Source organism: Apodemus sylvaticus, chromosome 22 (assembly GCF_947179515.1).
Source record: "Apodemus sylvaticus chromosome 22, mApoSyl1.1, whole genome shotgun sequence".
NCBI lineage: Eukaryota > Metazoa > Chordata > Mammalia > Rodentia > Muridae > Apodemus > Apodemus sylvaticus.
In genome coordinates this window covers 32,297,060-32,317,347 of record NC_067493.1, presented here as the reverse complement: position 1 = coordinate 32,317,347, position 20,288 = coordinate 32,297,060, and the positions used below count along the sequence as shown (strand labels likewise).

General features: G+C 47.6%; 1 long non-coding RNA gene across 2 annotated transcripts; it reads left to right on the top strand.

Annotated features, from left to right (window-relative positions):
• The first annotated feature begins 3,405 nt into the window (after positions 1–3,405).
• Positions 3,406–19,929, top strand: LOC127673151 (uncharacterized). 2 transcript variants are annotated; one of them, XR_007975122.1, is made up of 4 exons: positions 3,406–3,499; positions 14,710–14,956; positions 17,054–17,500; positions 18,798–19,929. It is a non-coding gene; the product is annotated as an uncharacterized LOC127673151 (long non-coding RNA). The 2 variants fall into 2 exon arrangements; XR_007975123.1 differs by lacking the exon at positions 17,054–17,500.
• Positions 19,930–20,288: the final 359 nt, after the last annotated feature.

Genomic DNA, 20,288 nt, shown 5'->3' with positions numbered 1-20,288 from the left:
CATTCTTGGCTACATAGCGAGTTTCATGCCAGCCTGAGCTTTGAGAAATAATATCTTAAAAAAAAAAAATTAAATGAACAAACAAACCCCAGAAACAACAAAAACAACAAAAAGAAGTTGGCAGGGGACTTGAGGAAGTAATAACAGACAAAAGAATCATCCCGAGTCTGTCTTGGTGAGCCAGTGGGGATATTCACAGCAGCCGGGTTGAGGAAGTCTCTTACAGGGGAATGGGTGAATCGCATGTGTGCAGGTCAGAGGTCAACTTCACGGGCTATTCTGAAGGGTCTCTCATTGGCCTGGAAAATCCCCAGCTGCTGCTGCTTCTTCTCCTTCTCCTCCTTCTTCCTCTTCCTCTTCTTCCTCTTTTCTTCTTCTCTTTCTCCTCCTCCTCTTCCTCCTTCTTTTTTTGGTTTTTCAAGAGAGGGTTTCTCTGTGTAGCCGTAACTGTCCAGGAACTTGCTCTGTAGACCAGGCTGGCCTCCAATTCACAGAGATCTGCCTGCTTTTCCCTCCCAAGTGCTGGGATTAAAGGTGTGTGCCACCACTGCCTGACTCATCCCCAGCTTCTTGACATGGGTGGGTTCTGGGGGATGGGGGCGGAACTCAGCAAGGCAAGCACTTAGCTGAGTGAGTTATCTCCCTAGCCCCCTCCCCCAACTCTTTTGTAAAAGATTTATTTGGGGCTACAGGGATAGCTCAGCCATTACCAAATTATGACTTGCTCTTTCTGAGAACCTGAGTTTGGTTCCTAGCATCGACGTCGGATGGTTCACAACCATCTGTAAGTTTCAGCCTCTGGCCTCCGAGGGTATCTCCGTTTACCCTCCCACCATGCACAAACACATTCACGTGATTAAAATTTTAAAAAAAATTTTTATTTGTAAGCATGTATACTCATGCGTACATGCGTGTATGTGTGCACACATATGCATGCATATGTCTAAGAACAAGTCTGCAGAGGCCAGGAAGCGCTGATAACTGCTGAGCCATCTGTCCCGACCCTCTCTACCCACCCCCTTCCCAATCCTCTCTACCCACCCCCTTCCCAATCCTCTCTACCCACCCCCTTCCCAATCCTCTCTACCCACCTCCTTCCGATGAATGACAGTTATTCATTCCAGATTCATTCCTGTTGTAGCCAGATTGTGTGTAGGTCAATGTGTACTTCCCCGCTGCTCTGACTTCAGAATTGTAAGACTGTTCGTTGTGCCTGAAGATGGAGTATCGTATGTTCCGACAGCTGGCCACTAGAACCCACCTGAGATGCCACAGTTTTCTCTCGATGCTCATAGCCTGGGGAACTTGACCTTAGCTAGACCCGGACAGTGACTATGGGTTTTCAAGCTTCTTGTTGTAAAGGCCATGGGACCATCACAGTACATCTCAGATCTCTCTACCTATGGAATTCAAGAACTTTGGCTCCTGGCTACACCCCCCCCCCCCCCCGTCCTTCCCACTTTGTAGTATTGGTCAGGTTCCTGCAAGCTCAGGGAGGGATAGCTTTGCCTTGCCTTGGTTCACAGTTCACTGTCCATGTGGCTTAATGTGTAGGTCAGAGGGGGTGGGGCAGAAGTGGGGGTGGATGGCCCAGGCCCAGGGATCAAAGTCAGAGGATTGAGTGTGTGTGTGTGTGTGTGTGTGTGTGTGTGTACTTAGGCTGTGGGTGGCTACTGGGCAACTCCCCTCTAAAGCGTGGAAGAAACCTCCTCCAGCCCCCTGCACCGGAGTCTTCAAGTGTTTACTGTGCTTCAGTGGGTCTTTTCCTTCTTAGGACTTGGTGAGTCCTCTAAACCCCTGGAACCAGACAGACCTGGCTGTTGGTGCTTTGCTCCCCACGATCTTAATGAGGTAGAATAGGAATTTCTGGGGTCCTAAATGGAATCTAGGGCTGGGGGGAGGCTAAGCCAGAGGAGGGGAAAGGGCTTACCCATCCGGGTTCTTTTAAAATTAAAATTTGTATCACGTATATTTATTGGTGGGGTGGCAAATGGGTGCAGGACAGAGAGCAGCTTGAGGTAATCAGGTCTCTCCTTTCACTATGTGGGGTCCGGGGGATGGAACTTGGGTCCCTGAGTTTGGCAGCAAGCACCTTTACCTGCGGAGCTATCTCGCCAGCCCTGAATGCCTGGGGATTCTTAACCTTCCTCTCTGTCTTGCCCTCCAGCCCTGCTGTGGCTGGTGACATTGATTCTAGCCTCCCTAGGCAGGGCTTGTACCCTCGTGGTCCTCTACATGCTCTGGCTCTGAGACACACACACACACACACACACACACACACACCCCGAGGATGGGGGTGGGCGGGGTCGCCGTTCTGCTTGGGTCCGCAACTTGGCAGTCTGGCGGTATTTCCGGGACTACTTTCTCATCAAGGTGAGGGTCCCAGAAGGTGCGCTGGGTTGATGGATGGGTGGGACTTTAAAGTAGGTAAGTGGCCACCACTCTCCTACCTCACTGGGAAATGGGATACATTCATAGCCTCTGCTCTCAAACTCGTTAAAACGGCCGAGTTGGATCCATCCCCAAACGACCTTTATGGTTTTCATCCGCCCGGGTTGTTGGGGCCTGCAGAGGCCACAGGCTTCTCCCGCCTCTTTCCGGGTCTCAAGCCACACCTACTCATGCTACCTTGTTGGTTCCAAATGCCTCTCTTCTGAGATTACATTACAACCAATGGTAAGGAAACCCCTTCTTGTCTCCCCCCCCCATCCCCCAGCCACACTACTGAAAAGAATGTCTCATCCTTTCACTCAGATCCTTGCCCAGCCCTCATTTTTAAGAAGAATCCACAGGCTCCAGAACAGAGAGCTGAGGAGGGCCCCTGTGAGGAAGGGTAGCTGTGAAGTGTAGACAGGATTTAAGATGGAGGAGAAGCGAGATACTGAAACACCGTGAGCAAAAGCTAAACTTGGAATCTGCCCTCCCTGGAATGCATGTCTACGTTCTCAACACTTGGGAGGCTGAAGCAGGAAGATCATGGATTCAACATGGAGATGGCAGATGGAGACAGGAGACCCCAAGAAAGTTCACAGGTCACTTATGATGGTATAGGCAATGGCGAATAAGAGATCCATTCTTAGATAAGGAGGGGGGGCAGTCAGTACCGGTGTCTGAGTGCATCCACAGTCACACAAATACTCCTACACATCGCTCTCGCACAAAGATTTTCAGTCTTTGTCCTTGTACTGGCTGGTTTTGTATGTCAACTTGACACAGGCTGGAGTTATCACAGAGAAAGGAGCTTCAGTTGGGGAAGTGCCTCCATGAGATCCAGCTGTGGGGCATTTTCTCAATTAGTGATCAAGGGGGGAGGGCCCCTTGTGGGTGGGGCCATCTCTGGGCTGGTGCTCTTGGGTTCTATAAGAGAGCAGGCTGAGCAAGCCAGGGGAAGCAAGCCAGTAAGAAACGTCCCTCCATGGCCTCTGCATCAGCTCCTGCTTCCTGGCCTGCTTGAGTTCCAGTCCTGACTTCCTTTTGTGATGAACAACAATGTGGAAGTGTAAGCTGAATAAACCCTTCCCTCCCCAACTTGCTTCTTGGTCATGACGTTTGTGCAGGAATAGAAACCCTGACTAAGACAAATTGATATCAGCATAGTGGGGTATTCCTGTGACAACCTGACCATGTTTTGGGGAGGACTGTGGAAGGATTTTGGAACTTTGGGCTAGACGATCTATTCGGTGTTAAGATCTCGGTGGAATGTTCTGTAGGAACTTGGAAGATAAGGTTGAGAACAGTGCAGAAAATGGAGGCCTGGCTTGTGAAATTTCAGAGGGAAGATTAAAAACTCTTATCAGGGCTGTTGCTGTTTTGATTGTGAAGATTCTGTGGGTTTGGTTAGCTGGGGCTGAAGAATCAGCTGTAATTAACAAGATACCAGAACCACTAAAGCACACCTTTGTGGTTTTGGGACTACTGATGCTGGTTAGCTGGAACTAAGAAATTAGCGGTGACCAGCATCTCTGAGGAGGAATCTTCTGGGAAGTGTTTTCGGAGAGCACAGAGGCTGTGTTCCAGAGATAGCCACAGTTGTACTTTGTGTTGTGGCTGGACTTGGTTCTGTATAAGAGTCACCCAGGCGGTACTGGTTTTGAAGGCATGAAGGGGTCATGAAGAGCAGCTGAGGCTCTGCACTGTGAGAGGCCACGGAAGGCCATTGGTGAAGGTGCTCAGTTGCAATTGATGGCCCAGGACTTAAGGGGTCATGCATAGGAGCAGAGGCTTGTCACCATGAAGAGAGCCCATAAGAGGCTATTGGTGAAGCCTAGTTACAGCAGAAGACAGCAGTGTTTTGGGGATGCCAGTGCCATGAGATGACCACCAAGAACAGCAGCAGCAGTGGAGGACAGGCAGCTGCAGCCTAGAAGACAAGCTGTGTGCTACAAAGGGCAGAGCTGGAGAAGTGAGCCCTGAAGCTCATGAGTGGATTCCAGACATTGGACGGTTGGGGTTTGATTTTGCTTTTGGTTGTGACTGTGCCCTGATATTTTTCCCTCTTAAAGTAAGAAAGTATTTTAGTGGAGCCCACAGTTAAGAGACTGAATTTTTAAAAGACTTCGAATTTTAAAAGGTATTGGACATTTTAAAGGGATTGAACTTTTAATATGTAAAGACTGTGGGACTGTGGGACTTTTTTTTTTTTTTTTGGTGTTTTGGATTTGGTTTTTTTTCGAGACAGGGTTTCTCTGTATAGCCCTGGCTGTCCTGGAACTCACTCTGTAGACCAGGCTGGTCTCAAACTCAGAAATCTGCCTGCCTCTGCTTCCCAGAGTGCTGGGATTACAGGTTTGTGCCACCACCGCCTGGCTGGGACTTTTAAAGTTATTTAGATATTGGGCATGAATAAGAAAGTAAGGGTTGAGGCTTAATAGTGATGTGTTTGTGTGTCAAGTTGACATGGGGACAATTGTACTGGCTGGTTTTATGTGTCAACTTGACCCAGGCTGGTGTTATCACGGAGAAAGGAGCTTCAGTTGGTGAAGTGCCTCTGTGAGATCCAGCTATGGGGCATTTTCTCCCTTGTGGGTGGTTCCACCTTTGGGCTGGTATTCTTGGGTTCTATAAGAGAGCAGGCTGAGCAAGCCAGGGGAAGCAAGCCAGTAAGGAACATCCCTCCATGGCCTCTGCATCAGCTCCTGCTTCCTGACCTGCTTGAGTTCCAGTCCTGACTTCCTTTAGTGATGAACAGCAGTGTGGAAGTGTAAGCTCAATAAACCCTTTCCTCCCCGACTTGCTTCTTGGTCATGATGTTTGTGCAGGAATAGAAACCCTGACTAAGACAGTCCTTACCGAAACACATGCCCTGGTACTAGTAAATCTGGCCAAGAACCAAGAGTTTGGGGAAGCTTGCAGACCCCAAGGGTGGGCCTACTACTGTTACATCACTAAATGGACATACTATCAAACTGCCTTCTCAATTTGTATCTCCAAACACATAGATTAGTGTGGCTTCCAGCCGGACCTTATCAGAAAAGCTCCTTTGTGTCACGGACAATGGCTAACACAGAAACTTAACTAATCAAAGTGTAGAGAACAAACCACTCCGTCTTGGTGCAGGTACCATCTAGGAAAGGGAGTGGAGGCTGAAAGATCCAGGAGTTGGAGGTCCAAGCAGACTGGAGTAAAGCAGTGTCCTCTGGACATGACAGCACGTGACCATCAGGAACTCACACTAGCTGTGGTTGCTAGCGAGAGCTCAGGCCAGCATGGAAGGAGGAGGGAGCCAGAGACCCCATTCCTCGCTTAGGAACTGTTGATAGTTGAAGGGAGAGGTCATCTTTAAAGATGTCGACCTGGTAGGTAAACCTTCTCCAATGGGTGGGTCCACAGCCATGAATATGGGGATCCCACAAATTGGAATTGATGAGTTAGAGGGAGAACAGGAAGTTGAGAGAATGAGGGGTATGTGATGGATGGATGCCAGGTGAGGGGTCAATATCATTGAATTACTTTGTATGCATGTGTAAGATTCCACCTAAAAGTTAATAAAAATTATATTAAAAGAATATATATATATATATATAGGCTTAAACTCGGGATGGAGACAAACTTAAGAGTTGGTGGGAGTTCAAGGCCACTATGACTGGCCATGGCATGGGTGTGATGAGAGGTAAGATCTGATGTCTTAAGGGTCTATGTGTGGCCACAGCTAGAGCGTCTTATATTAATCCACTCTGAAGTCCCTAGTGGGTGGGCTGCCTCCTCTCCACCCATTCAAATGTTTTGGATTCATGAATGAAAGATACACATACACTGTCTTTTTTGTTGTTGTTGTGTTTGGTTTTTGATTTTTTTGGATTTGTTTTTTTTTTTTTTCGAGACAGGGTTTCTCTGTGTAGCTCTGGCTGTCCTGGAACTCACTCTGTAGACAAGGCTGGCCTTGAATTCAGAAATCTCCCTGCTTCTGCTTCCCAGAGTGCCAGGATTACAGGCATGCGCCACCACCGCCTGGCACATATACATTCTTATAGTTCAAAAATCTTAAACAGCTCAATGGTGGGTCACTCCCTAACTCCACATGGCTAACACACTCCCCTCTGGTATTCCTGAGTTAATACTTACTAAATCTATATTTTATCTTTGCTGCCCTGGACCCTGCTAGGCAGCCCTCCTGGGGCCCGCTTTCCCCTGCACCTACGTGTCGGGTCTTTCGCCCTCCTGCACTTTTTTAGCGTGGCCTATCTCTCCATCTCTTTGTTCACTGGCTTTGTGTGTGTATCTAGGACTGAAAATAGGGATCATTTGTCAGCTGGGCATGATGATTCATGCCTGTAATCTCTGGGGATGCTGAGGCAGGGGCATCTCTGAGTAGAAGGCCAGCCTGAGCTACACAGTGAAGCCCTGTCTTGAATAGTAGTAGTAGTAGTAATAGTAATAATACCAAGTTGTTTGAGTGTAATTGTAATGTAACTATATTTGTCATCTGATGTTTGCTGTCCTATAAAATGTATTCAGGAGAATTTTCTCTTGTCCCCAGATGAAAATTTGGGCCATTCTATAACTTATGTTGGGCTTTTTCAGATAGTAAGTTTGCTGTGTTTTTTTATAAACACAGGGTCTCATGTAGCCCAGGCTACCTTTGAACTCACTGTGTGAGGACAGGATGCCTTTGAATTTCCCGTCTTCACCTCCTACATCTAATTTTATCCTGTCCTGGGGATGGAACCCAGGGCTATTTTGTGCATGTTAGACATTCTACCAATTGAACCATCTCTCCAGCCTTGCTGATAATTGTTTTTCTTGGTGTGTAAGTGTGTGTCTGTATGTGTGTTTCTGTGTGTCTGTGTGTGTGTTTCTGTGTCTGTGTGTCTGTCTGTGTGTGTGTACATGCATGCGCGTGTGCACTAGAGGTTCGGCTAGAGGACACCCAACAACCTCTGTTGCTCTGGGTCCTGTGTCCTTCAGGCAGCATCTCACTGAATCTGGAGCTTCATGCTTGCAACTTAGCCTGCTGGCCAGCAGCCCAGCCATCCCTCTGTCTCTGCTGCCCCCCAGGGCTGAGGTTCTGGGTGTGGATGGAGGTTACAGTGTGTATGTTTGGTCAGGACATTCAATCCCTGGTGGGCCCCAGCCCAGCCTTTGGAGCAGGAGGCTGACCACTACCAGCTCCAGTTCTCCAGAACCTGTATCACTACCTTGTCACACACTTGAAATATGCCTTTGTCCCCCATCCATAACTCCCCTCCTGTCTCCTCCCCTTCCTCTTCTCTCCTCCTTTATATGGTGAGGAGAGGCTGGTCTTGAACTCACCATATAACCAACGCTCCCCTTAAACTCCTATTTCCACCTTCCAAGTTTTGGGATTATAGACACTGCCACCATGTCTAGCTTAAGAAAATCTCTCCCAGCAGTGCACGCCTGTAATCCCAGCACTCTGGGAGGCAGAGGCAGGATTTCTGAGTTTGAGGCCAGCCTGGACTACAGAGTGAGTTCCAGGACAGCCAGGGCTACACACAAAAACCCTGTCTCAAAAAACCAAATTAACCCCCCCCCCCAAAAAAAGAAAGAAAATCTCTCCCTCTCCCTCTCCCCCTCTCTCTCTGTAAAAAGGCTAGTTCCAAGTCTATACCATATACCACTCCATGCTATTCTCTTCCTCCTCCTCCTCCTCCTCCTCCTCCTCCTCCTCCTCCTCCTCCTCCTCCTCCTCCTCCTCCTCCTCCTCCTCCTCCTCCAGTGAGATCCCAATATGTAGCACAAGTGGTCCTTGAATTCACAAACATTCCTGGCTTAGCCTCTTGAGTACCTAGAACACAGTCATGGCTTAGACTGTTCTGTCCTCCTCCCCTCGCTCTTCTTCACTCCCCTCCCTTCCTCTTTCCTTCCTTCCTTTCCCTCTCCCCTCTCTTTCTCTCCCCTCCCTTCCCCTCCCCTCCCTTTCTCTCCCCTCCTCTTCCCTTCTCTTTTCCAGAGCCCTATATCCCAGAGTTCAAGGCTGTTGTAGGACACCCCGTCGCTTGTGCCTTTTGCTTGCAGTCTGGAAGACTGACATACATATTCCTGAACTCCACAAGCTCGGCTTCTTAGCTCTTCTCAGGACCTTTTCTCGCCCTGCCATTCTTGCAGTGGCCACCAGAGGGCGATCTCCTTCTCAAAAGGTAATTCTGTCAGTTCCTTTCCTGACTGGCCACCCGGAGGGTCAACTTAGCCTCAAACTCACAGAGATCTGCCTGCCTCTGCTTCCACAGTCTGGGATCAAAGGCCAGCCCCGTTTGTCTGGGTTGTTTGGTTTCTGCTTTGAAGACAGGATCTCACTTTGTTGCACAGGCTAGTTTTGAATGTGCAAATCTCCTGCCTCAGCTTCCTGAGTGCTGAGATGAACAGCCCTGTGGAACTCACAGACAGAAGGCCTCTCAGTCCTGGATTCTGCTAGTGACCAGGTTGCTATCTAAAGAAGAACTTCTCAGGGCAATTCACTGTCCATTTCCAGACTGCCTTCCCAAGCCCGCCATCCACCAGGCCTTGAAGATCTCCAGCAACTGCCTGGCAGTGCCCGGCACACAGCTTTAATCCCAGCACTCGGGACAGAAAGGCAGACAGATCTCTGAGTTCAAGGCCACCCTGGTCTACAGAGTGAGTTCCAGGACAGCCAGTTCTACACAGAGAAACCCTGTCTCAAATAAAACAAAAAAAGCAAAAAACAAAACAAAACTCCTTCATACCCCTCTGTGTTGTTTGCAAACACCCCTTTATCCAAACTTGAGTATCAGCACAAACACTGCATTATATTGCAATGTTAAACATGTCCCCATCTGAAAGTAATGGATAGGGCTGGGTGAAGTGGAACACACTGGTCATTTCAACACTAGGAAGGCCCGAGTGGGAAGATACTGAGTTCAAGGCCAACCAGGGCTTGTAGTCAAACCTCATCCTGTTTAAAAAAAGAAGACGAAGAAGAAAAAGAAGAAAAAAAATATATATAGTATATACACACACATTTATATATATATTATGTATATACACACACATTTATATATATTATGTATATACACACACATATATATTATGTATATACATACACATTTATATATATTATGTATATACACACATTTATATATATTATGTATATACACACATTTATATATATATTATGTATATACACACATTTATATATATTATGTATACACACACACATATATATAATGTATATACACATTTATATATATATTATGTCTACACACATTTATATATATATTATGTCTATACACACACATTTATATATATTATGTCTATACACACATTTATATATATAATGTATATACACGCATTTATATATATGTATATACACACACATTTATATATATATTATGTCTATACACACATTTATATATATATTATGTCTATACACACATTTATATATATTATGTATATACACACACATATATTATGTATATACACACACATTTATATATATTATGTACATACACACATTTATATATATTATGTATATACACAAATTTATATATATTATGTATATATACGCACATATATATTATGTATACACACATATATATTATGTATACACACATATGTATTATGTATACACACATATATATTATGTATATACACACACATATATTATGTATATACACACACATTTATATATATTATGTATATACATACACACACACACACACACACACACACACACATATATATATATATATATATATATATATATAACAAAAAGTTTCATTTGCACTCCATGAGCAATGAAGCAACTTTTTTTTTTTTTTTATTTGGTTTTTTCAAGATAGGGTTTCTCTGTGTAGCTCTGGCTGTCCTGGAACTCACTCTGTAGACCAGGCTGGCCTCAGAAATCTGCCTGCCTCTGCCTCCCAGAGTGCTGGGATTACAGGCGTGCGCCCCCACCACCCAGCTAAGGCTTATATTATTGATTCTGCGTATGGGTCTGAATACGGGTACCCACAGAGGCCAGAAGAGGCCCAGTCCTCTGGAACTAGAGCTGTACGTGCGCGCGAGCTGCCGTCTGGGTGCTGAGGACCAAGCTTAGGTCCCCTGTGAGAGCAGGAAGTGCCCTGTGAGAGCAGGAAGTGCCCTGTGAGAGCAGGAAGTGCCCTGTGAGAGCAGGAAGTGCTCTGAAGCCCTGAGCTGGGCAATAAGGAAAACACTTCACTGTTCAGCCTGTGTGCCTTGAGAAACTGTGGCTCCGGACATTTACAGCAAAGGAAGACAGACCTTCCATCAGAGAGTTCAGCTAATCTGTGACAGCATGCTGGCAGAGTTGTTTGCTAGGTGGTGGTGCTGAGGCTTGAACTCAAGGCTTTACAGATGGTGGACAGAAGGGTTGGCATGGCAGGGAGCAGGTTCAGTCCCAGTATTCCCAAGGCAGAGGGAATGGATCTCTGGAGGTTCAAGGCCATCCAGGTCTACATAGTAAGTTCCAGGCCAATCAGGGCTACAATGTGAGACCCTGTCTCAAAAACCAAAGATAAAGGGGACTGTAAGATGGCTCAGTGGGTAGAGGTGTTTGCTTCTAGGCCTGATGACCTGAGTTCAATTCCCAGAGCCCATGTGACAGAGGAAGAGAACAGAGTCTTGGAAGTTATCCTCTGATTCCCACATAAACACTGAAGGTGCTTGTACACACACACACACACACACACACACACACACACACACACAGAGAGAGAGAGAGAGAGAGAGAGAGAGAGAGAGAGAGAGGGGTGGGGGGAGAGAGGGAGGGGGAGATGGAGAGAGACAAGAAAAAATTCTAAGACACATTTTTAAAAGCTAAGTATGAAAGCGGGGAGGCTGGCGCACATCTTAAATCCCAGCCCAGAGGCAGAGCCAGGGGAAATCTCTGAGTTCGAGGCCTGTGTGGTCTACATAGCAAGTTCCAGGACTTTCAGGGCTATATAGAGAAACCCTGTCTTAACAAACAAACAAATATCCCAATTAGTGCCAGTCATCTTCTCATGTTGATGGGAACGGCCACTAATGAATGCACCGAGGCAGAGGTGACATCAGCAGGACCCTGTCCTGGGAGTTCACCGCCAAGGCTGATGGCCGTCTCTCTGACTCACGAACCTCCCACCCACGGGTGTTCCTAGAACCGGACAATCCTGCCTACGGAATAAACAGGAGCGGCTTCCGTTACGGCTGAGTTATGACGAGCGAACTGTAATGAGGCTCGGCTGAAGAATAGCTGCTCCAATTGGCTCGACAATCAGTCCTCCCATTACCTGAGCCCGTGTGCCAGAAATACCGCACCGAGTCCTTTCTGGTGCATCATCGCCTGCCTTCAGCCCTTACTGGAAGCGAGGTGTTTGGTCCTCTTTATAGAAAGAGAGACGTTGTGATTCACCAGTGAGCCTGACATCAATGATCTATTGCCTTCTGCGCCATCCAGACGGTTCCTCTAAGTGCTGTGTTTCTGAGTCAGGCATTTAGGCATTCTTTGGTTCTGTGACTGTGTGCCACTTGCTTAACCCTTTTGTTTCTGGTTTCCCTCCCTCCCTTCCTCCCTCTCTCCCTCCCTCCCTTTCTCCTTCCTTCCTTCCTTCCTTCCTTCCTTCCTTCCTTCCTTCCTTCCTTTCTTCGCTTGAGCCAGGGTTCCTCTGTGTAGCCCTAGCTGTCCTGGAATTCTCTCTCTAGACAAGGCTGGCCTCAAACTCAGAGACCCACCCGCCTCTGCCTGCTGAGTGTTGGGATTAAAATTAAGCACCAACACTGCCCAGCTCTTCTATTGTCTTATCCGTGAGCTCACTGTAAAGGTCTCGAAGCTCCCCCCCCCCCGCCCCGCCCCAGGATGCTGGGGTTATAGCTCAGTGACCAGACTGCTCCCCTCACAAGGAGGAGGTCCCAGATTCCATCTCCAGCACCGCATACTCTAAATGGTGCATGGTGGTTCATGTCTGTAATTCCAGCACTAGGGTAGAAACAGGAGGCTCGGGAGTTGAAACCCATCCTCATCTACATAAAGACCCAGAGGCCAACCTGGGCTACCCGAGACCCTATTTTTCTTCGTAAGCACATGAGGGCTGCCGCCATGGTCCGGTGGACACTTGGTGGGCACTTGCAACCAAGCCCAGCACTTCAGGTCTCCATTCTCAGCACCTGTGAGATGGAAGAAGAAAACCAAGTCCTAAAAGCGTCTTCTGGGCTCCACCTGTGTGCTGTGGCCCACCAGCGCCCCCTATCCATAATTGAGCAAGTATACTTTTTTAAATTATTGGATATTTAATTTTTTTTTTGTTTGGTTGGTTGCTTTTGATTTTTTTGAGACAAGGTTTCTCTGTGTAGCCCTGGCTTTCCTGGAATTTGCTCTATAAATCAGGATAGCCTTGAATAGGAATAGGAGTCCATACGCCTCAGCCTCCCAAGTGCTGGGAGTAAAGGCATGAAAGTATTTTGTTTTGTTTTATATGTATGGGTATTTTTGCCTCCATGTTTATCTGTGCACCACATATATGCAGTGTCCACAGAGGCCAGAAGAGGGCATCAGATCCCTTAGAGCTGAGTTACAGACAGTTGTGAGTTGTGGGTACTCAGAATCAAATCCAGGTACTCTGGAAGAGCAGCCAGTGCTCTTAACTGCTGAGCTATCTTTCCAGTTCCATCAAATGTAATTTTAAAAAAAGCATGAAAGAGCTGGTGTGATACTGAATGTCTGTGATCCTAGCCTTTGGGGGGGATGAGGCAGGAGGATCAGAAACTCAAGGCAAGCCTGGGTTACATAGCAAAAGCCTGTCTCTGCCAGGTGGTGGTGGTGGTGGTGCTGGTGGTGGTGGTGCACGCCTTTAATTTCAGCACCTAGGAGGCAGAAGCAGGCAGATTTCTGAGTTCGAGGCCAGCCTGGTCTACAAAGTGAGTTCCAGGACAGCCAGGGAAAACCTGTGTGTAGGGGGGGAAAACAAAACAAACAAACAAACAACAACAACAACAACAACAACAAAAGCCTGTCACTATTAAAAGGGAAAAAAAAGAGCAAAGCAAAAATGAACCAGAAAAGGTTTATTCTCAATCTTAGATTCTCAGCAGTCTCTAAATTGTCATTTTTATGTACGTGCACATAGGTGTCTATGTGTGTGTGTGGGGGGGGTGCATGCATGCGTGCAGGTGTGTGTGCACTCACGGAGTCCAGAAGAGGATGCCAGGTCCCTTGGAACTGGAGTTACAGGCATTTGCAGGATCTCCCGTCCTCCAGATTGTTCAGCAAGCACCCTTAACCACGGATATCTCTCTAGTCCCTACTGATTTTCTTTTGAGACACGGTCTCCTGTAGCCCAGGTTGCCCTCGAACTCCCTACCTATCTGAATATGATCTTGACTTCTGGATCTTCCTGCCTTCCTTCCTGGAAAGCTAGGTCTATGGCTGTGTTCCACTGCACTGCGGTTTGTTTGTTTTTTGTTTGTCTGGTTTGTATTTTCAAGATAGCGTCTCATCGTGTAGCTCGGCTTGCCCTACAACAACTCAGTTTTTCGACCAGGCTGGTCTCAAATTCAGATCTGCCTGCCTCTGCCTCCCAAGTGCTGGGATTAAAGACACACCCGCCACTAAGCTCCCTTCGGAGGAGACTTTCAATTCATTTGGAATTTGGATGTGAAATGGCTCTCTTGAGCTCATCCGTTTCAGTACGTGGTCACAATCTGGTGGTGCTGTTGGAAAGGTTTTGAAACTTTTAGGAGGTGGCCACTCGCTGGACTAAGAGGTCACTGAGCGTGCCCCTTGAGGTTTTATAATCCGACCCCGTCTCTTGTTCTGCTTCTGCTTCCAGAATGTGGAGGTACTGTAGCCAACGACCTCATACTTTCCACCATGATAGACTGCAAGCCAGAGTAAATCTTTCCTCCTTCAGTTGCTCCTTGTCAGGCCTCTGGTCACAACAATAGGAAGAGTAGCTAATACACCCTCTTCAAGGGCGGTCCCCTTAAGGACCTAACATTCTTCCACAAAGCCACGCCTCCTAAAGTAGTGCGGCCTCCCAGGAGTATCGCAGGTTAGCAACCAAGCCTCGCCTACATGGTGGGTGGGACTTTAGGAGATACTTCTGATCTAGCTAGCCACGGACACTCTCAGACTCTCCTTTCCGCATCAGTAAAGCGTGTAAGCAATCCCACTGCCTTGGTTACTTTTCTTCTTGCCATGACCAAATACCAGGCAGAGGCGACTTAAAGAGAGGGAGCGTTTCCGTTGGCTCACGGTTTCAAGGGGTACAGTCCATGATGGAGACTTTTTATTTTCAGCTTGACTGGATCTAGAACCCACCTAGGAGACTCTCCTCCGAGAAGGTCTGTGAAGGATTACTCAGAGAGTTTAACTAAGGGGAGAGGACGAAGTCTCAATGTGAGTGGGACCATCGCGTGGGCTGGGGCCCAAGGCTGCACACAAAGGAGAGAACATGCTGGAGCACCAACCGTCTACCTCCTGACCAGACGCCTCAAGATTCTGAAGCTGTAATGTTGCCCCGGTGATGGACTGTGCCTCCCTACTGTGAGTCATAAGGAACCCTTCTTTCCTTCTACTTAATGTTTTTCAAATATCTTGTCGCAGCAACTATTGTAGGTATCAAATGCACACCCCATCATGTCAGGGCCCCAAACCACCCCAAACAGCATCACCTGTTAGCGACCAAGTGTTCAAGCACATCCGCCTGGGGGCACATTTCACACCCACCATAAACCACCGGCCGCCTACAGTGTTCTGAGAAATATTCCAGATCGCATTGAAAACACTCGGGGTGGTGCTGTGATTCATAATGCATCATGGCCTCGAGGGGACCCTGGAACACAGGGCTGCTGAGTCAAAGGCTTTCTCTCCTGCCTCTCGCAAAGTCTTGGCTAATCTTAAACTGCAGTAGCTTCTGGGGACGTCTCAGAGCCAGGGTGTTTGTCTACCGTGCACTGGCTTCTGAGACTCATTACGAATCACATACACACACACACACACACACACACACACCAGAAGGAGGAGAAAAAGGAGGAGGAGGAGGAGGAGGAGGAGGAGGAGGAGGAGGAGGAGGAGGAGGAGGAGGAGATGTAGTCTGTATAGCCCTCCTCATTTCATACTTAATTAGAATGTCAAATGCCATCACTGCAGTCAATCTGTTCAACGTATTTAATGGGGCTTGGTGGCACTGGCACCGGAAGTTGGTGATCTCTGTCTGCCTCTGCCTCTGCCTCTGCCCCAGCCTTCCCACTCCCCTGCCTCTGCTTCCTGAGTGTGGGTGGCAACGAGCCCTTGCAAGAGGACCTGGTTCAATTCCCTGCACTCACAGGGCATAGGCTTATGCCTGTCTGCGACTCCAGTCCTAGGGGATCTGACATTTTCTGGCCTCCACCTGCACCCGGCACACAAGTGGTTCGTTCGCAGGCAAGACAACCATACACACGCACAGAGAAAGGAAAAGATCAACAGGAATCCTCCTCATCCCGTCTTATCCAGCTGGTTCTCCAGCCGGGACAAGGATCAGTGTCTTGTCCACAGGACTTCGTGTTGTTATCCCTGTTGTCCCTGGGGTCCCATGCCCAAGGGGACCCTTGCCAAACAGACAACTTCTTCAAAATCTCTTACTTCACTCCTTCACTCTGAGAAGGGATCTGGGTGTCCAGGAAACCCCTCTCTGACAGCTTCCTCTCCTTTCTGAGTGACGTCCTCTATGACCTGTCTCTCCTGACCTTGCCCAGCTTTACCCGGAACCCTTTCTCTGCCTGCAGGGGGTCTCTTCCAGTCTCCATTCTGACTTGGGCCCCTTCCCACTGACATTCTTGTACAGAAAGGACACGCAATGCAGTAGCATGGCTTTTCAATTCATGGTTGCCATGGAGAGGGATTTTTGTTTGTTTGTTTGCTTGCTTGCTTGCTTGTTTGTGTAGCCCTGGAAAAACTCACTCTGTAGACCAGGCTGTCCTGGAACTCAGAGATCCACCCACCTCTGCCTCCCGAGTGCTTGGATCAAAGTGTGCATCACTGCCACCCTGCTGAAACACACACACACACACACACACACACACACACACATATACTTTTTGAGACAGGTTCTCACTGCTTAGCCCCAGATAACGTAGCACTTACAATGTAGACTGACCTCAAACTCCCAGAGATCCATTTGCCTCAGCGAGGGGGTTAAACACTTTTTATAAAGATTTCTTGTATTTTATGTGAGTGTTTCACCTGCTTGTCTGTATGTGGCTGGTGCTGGTTGAGACCAGAAGAGGGCGTTGGATTTTCTAGAACGGGCGTTCCAGATGATTGCGAACCACTATGTGGGGGGCTGGGAACCACCCACACAGTCCTCTGCAAGAGCAACAGGCTCTTAAGCACCGAGCTATCTATCTCTTCAGCCCCGTAATTTAAAACAAACAAGCAAAAAAAAAAAATTGTCTTTTGTAGTCCGGTGGTGGTGGCTCATGCCTTTAATCCCAGCACTCAAGAGACACAGGCAGGTAGATCTCTGAATTCCAAACCAGCCTGCTCTACAGAGTGAGTTTCAGGACAGCCAGTGCTCCACAGACAGAAACCCTATCTCAGACAAAACAAAACAAAAAAACACAACAACCACCACAATAATTCTGTATTTTTTTTAAACAGCGATCCCTGCACCTGCACGTCGAGAGTCATGAGGTATCACGTCTGAGGCTCTGCATGGGAATCTCCTCTCCTCACTGTTCCCTTGTTGCTCCCAGCCTCCTGTCTGTCTGCTGTCCCATTATTCTTGTTCCTTTCTATCTTTGGATTGTTTGTATGGTCGGTGCCTTCTTCATCTTAGCTGGTTTCACTCCCCCCCTCCCTCCCTCCCTCCTTTCCTCCTTCCTTCCTTCCTTCCTTCCTTCCTTCCTTCCTTCCTTCCTTCCTTCCTTCCCTTTCCTTCCCCAGTGCTGGAAGCCACCAGCCTCAGTGGTACCAATATTTCAGAAGTATGTGGTTCAGTGGGAAGGGGTGGGGTGGATATGGATTCCCAGTGACTCCATCCATCCCTCTCTCCTGGAGCCAGCGCTGGTGTTTATGAAGTGAAGATGATCGTGTAAGGATGCTGGGGTAAGAGCGGGGTGGCCTTGGTCTGTATACTCCTGAGCTATCTCTCTCTCTGCTCTGCAGGCCGCGGCTGCCCGTGAGTTTATCTAGACGCCCTTTGAGAGTTAGTTCCACCAGGTGGCAATGACATATGCTTTTAATCCAGGCACTCGGGAGGCAGAGGCAGATGAAACCTCTGAGTCTGAGGCCAGCCTGGTTTACAGAGTGAGTTCCAGGATAGGCAAGGCCACACAATGAAACACTGTCTGGAAACACAAAAACAAAAAACAAAACGAAAACCAACCAAACACCAATAACAGAAAACCGAGAGAGTTAGTTCCAAGGTGTCGGGTTGCAGCGTGTTCTACTACAAGGTAGAGACTGTCAGAGAGTGAAGCCAGGTGCTCGACTAAGCCATGATAGCTCGTGCTCTCTCTGGACCCTGACCCCATCAGTAACCAGCACTCGCCTCTGGGGTTCAGGGAACTGAGGCTCTTTGCTTATGTCCGCCATTTTGGAAACAGAAGTAGAGGGAATGGGGCTGGTGAGCTGGCTCAGTGGGTAAAGAGACTCACCTCTAAACTTGATGCCCTGAGTTCAGTCCTGGAACCCATGGAGTGGAAGGTGAAATGGTTCACGCAAATTATCATCTGCTCCATGAGTAGTGTACACACACACACACACACACACACACCACACATATACATATACAACACACACATATACCCACATATAATATAAATGCACATATACATACACACACACATGTACACACACACTACACACAGATATACACACACCACACAAGATATACACCACACACACACATACCACACATATACATATACAATACACACATATACCCACACATACATATACATACACACATACATACACAAACACCACACACACATATACACACGCACTCCACACAGATATACACACACACCACACATATATACACAAATATCACACACATATGACACACACATACATACACGCACCATACACACATATACAACATACATATATATACACACATATATACACACCACACACACACAGACATACACACATACCACACATACATACATATACATACATACACACATATATATATATACACTACACACACATATACCACACACATATACACAGACTATATACATACATATATACATACACTCCCCCACATACACACACACTACACACACTACATACACTTGTAATAAAAAGTAACTAAACAGGGCTGGTAAGATGGCTCAGTGTATAAAGGCATCTATCTGTCCACCAAGCCTGACCACCTGAATTTAACCTCCAGGACCCATGTCACAGAAAGAACTGACTCCTGCAATTGTCTCCTGACCTCCACATGCGATCTGTGGCATCCATGCAGCCATCCCACCCCAGACATAAAATGGATTAAAGTGGAAAATTCTGGTTTCTTTGGAAAGTTATGTCAAATGGCGTCTTGCTGGGGCACACGAGTGAAAGGGATACCTTGCTAAAGCATACATGTTAAAGAATGTTTTCCTGAAGCAGACACAGGTGAAAGAATGTTTTGATATCGCAAACACGTGAAAGAACACTTGGTGCAGGAGTAGAAACAGGACCCCACAGACAGCTGGAGAGGAGCTCTGAGCTTTGGTTTGGCTTTTTCTCCACCTCGCTATTCCTCAGTAAAGATGAGCATGTATTGGTTCACCTTACACAGTGTAGTTGATCTCCAGTTGTGGTGACGCCAGAGGGAAACTCACCGAGAACCGCTGGGAATGTTCCCGAGCCAGCTTGCCTCAACTGTGGCCTTGCCTCAAGCTGGTTGGCAAGCCTGGTGGTTTTGTCAGGATTGAACTATGGCTGCTGGTTCGTGCCTGGTGTTTGCCTGCAGAAAGAACTGTTCTGTAGCTACCAGTTCATGCGTGGTCGTCTGCCTGCCTAGAGGACTGGTCTGCAGCTGCTGAGTCGTATTTGGTGTTTGCTACAGGACTGAACTGCTGCAAAAAATCGAGCTCACCCCCCCCCCCAAAGAACTATTGCTGAAGAGGTTCACTTCCCCCATAGCCTAATAACTTTTTCTCTTCCACTACCTCTGCTGGGTGGTGAGCCAGAGGTGAGGTTGAACCCTTATTAAAAGTAGGTTGTGAAAAATTTATGTCTACGATGGATTTCTAAAAAAATGTAGTAGCCATCGAAGTAACTTGATACTGAAGAAGCGTGAGGAATGGATTGAGAAGTTCTTCCTTCTTGGGGATTCTGGGAACTCCACACCCTGACTTCTCCATCCTACACCCCAAACAATCTCATCCGAGAAGCACGCTTTAGAACAGTCTCCTCATCCTGGAAGCAACGAGAGAAACATGAGCCTAATATCTTCGATTAGTCAGAAGAGCCGCAGCTCCAGGCTGCGCGTGCTCTGCCCCACGGGAGGCTGGAGTATTAATGGCCACAGATCTGCCGGCTTATAGTTTCTCCAGGAGCAGGGTACAGCCGGTTCAGGTTGTGTAAAACTGTAAATACTTTTCATTTCTCAGCGTATGGATCACAGGGGTCAAACTCACACGGTCAGGCTTGGTAGCAAGCACCTTTGACCACTGAGCCATTTTGCTGATCCCTGAAGATACAAGTAGGGGCCGATAACTAATTTCTTCACTTTCTGAATGAAGGGGATATGGGGTTTCTAGACGTGCAGGTCTGTGTGTGTGTATGCTATGGCTGTGTGTGAGTAGGTGAGGCAGTGTGGGTTCCCTAAGAATGTCACTTCTGGCTCTATACTGGTGTGGCCTGTCCAGATCCTTTGACTCCAGACAGGAAC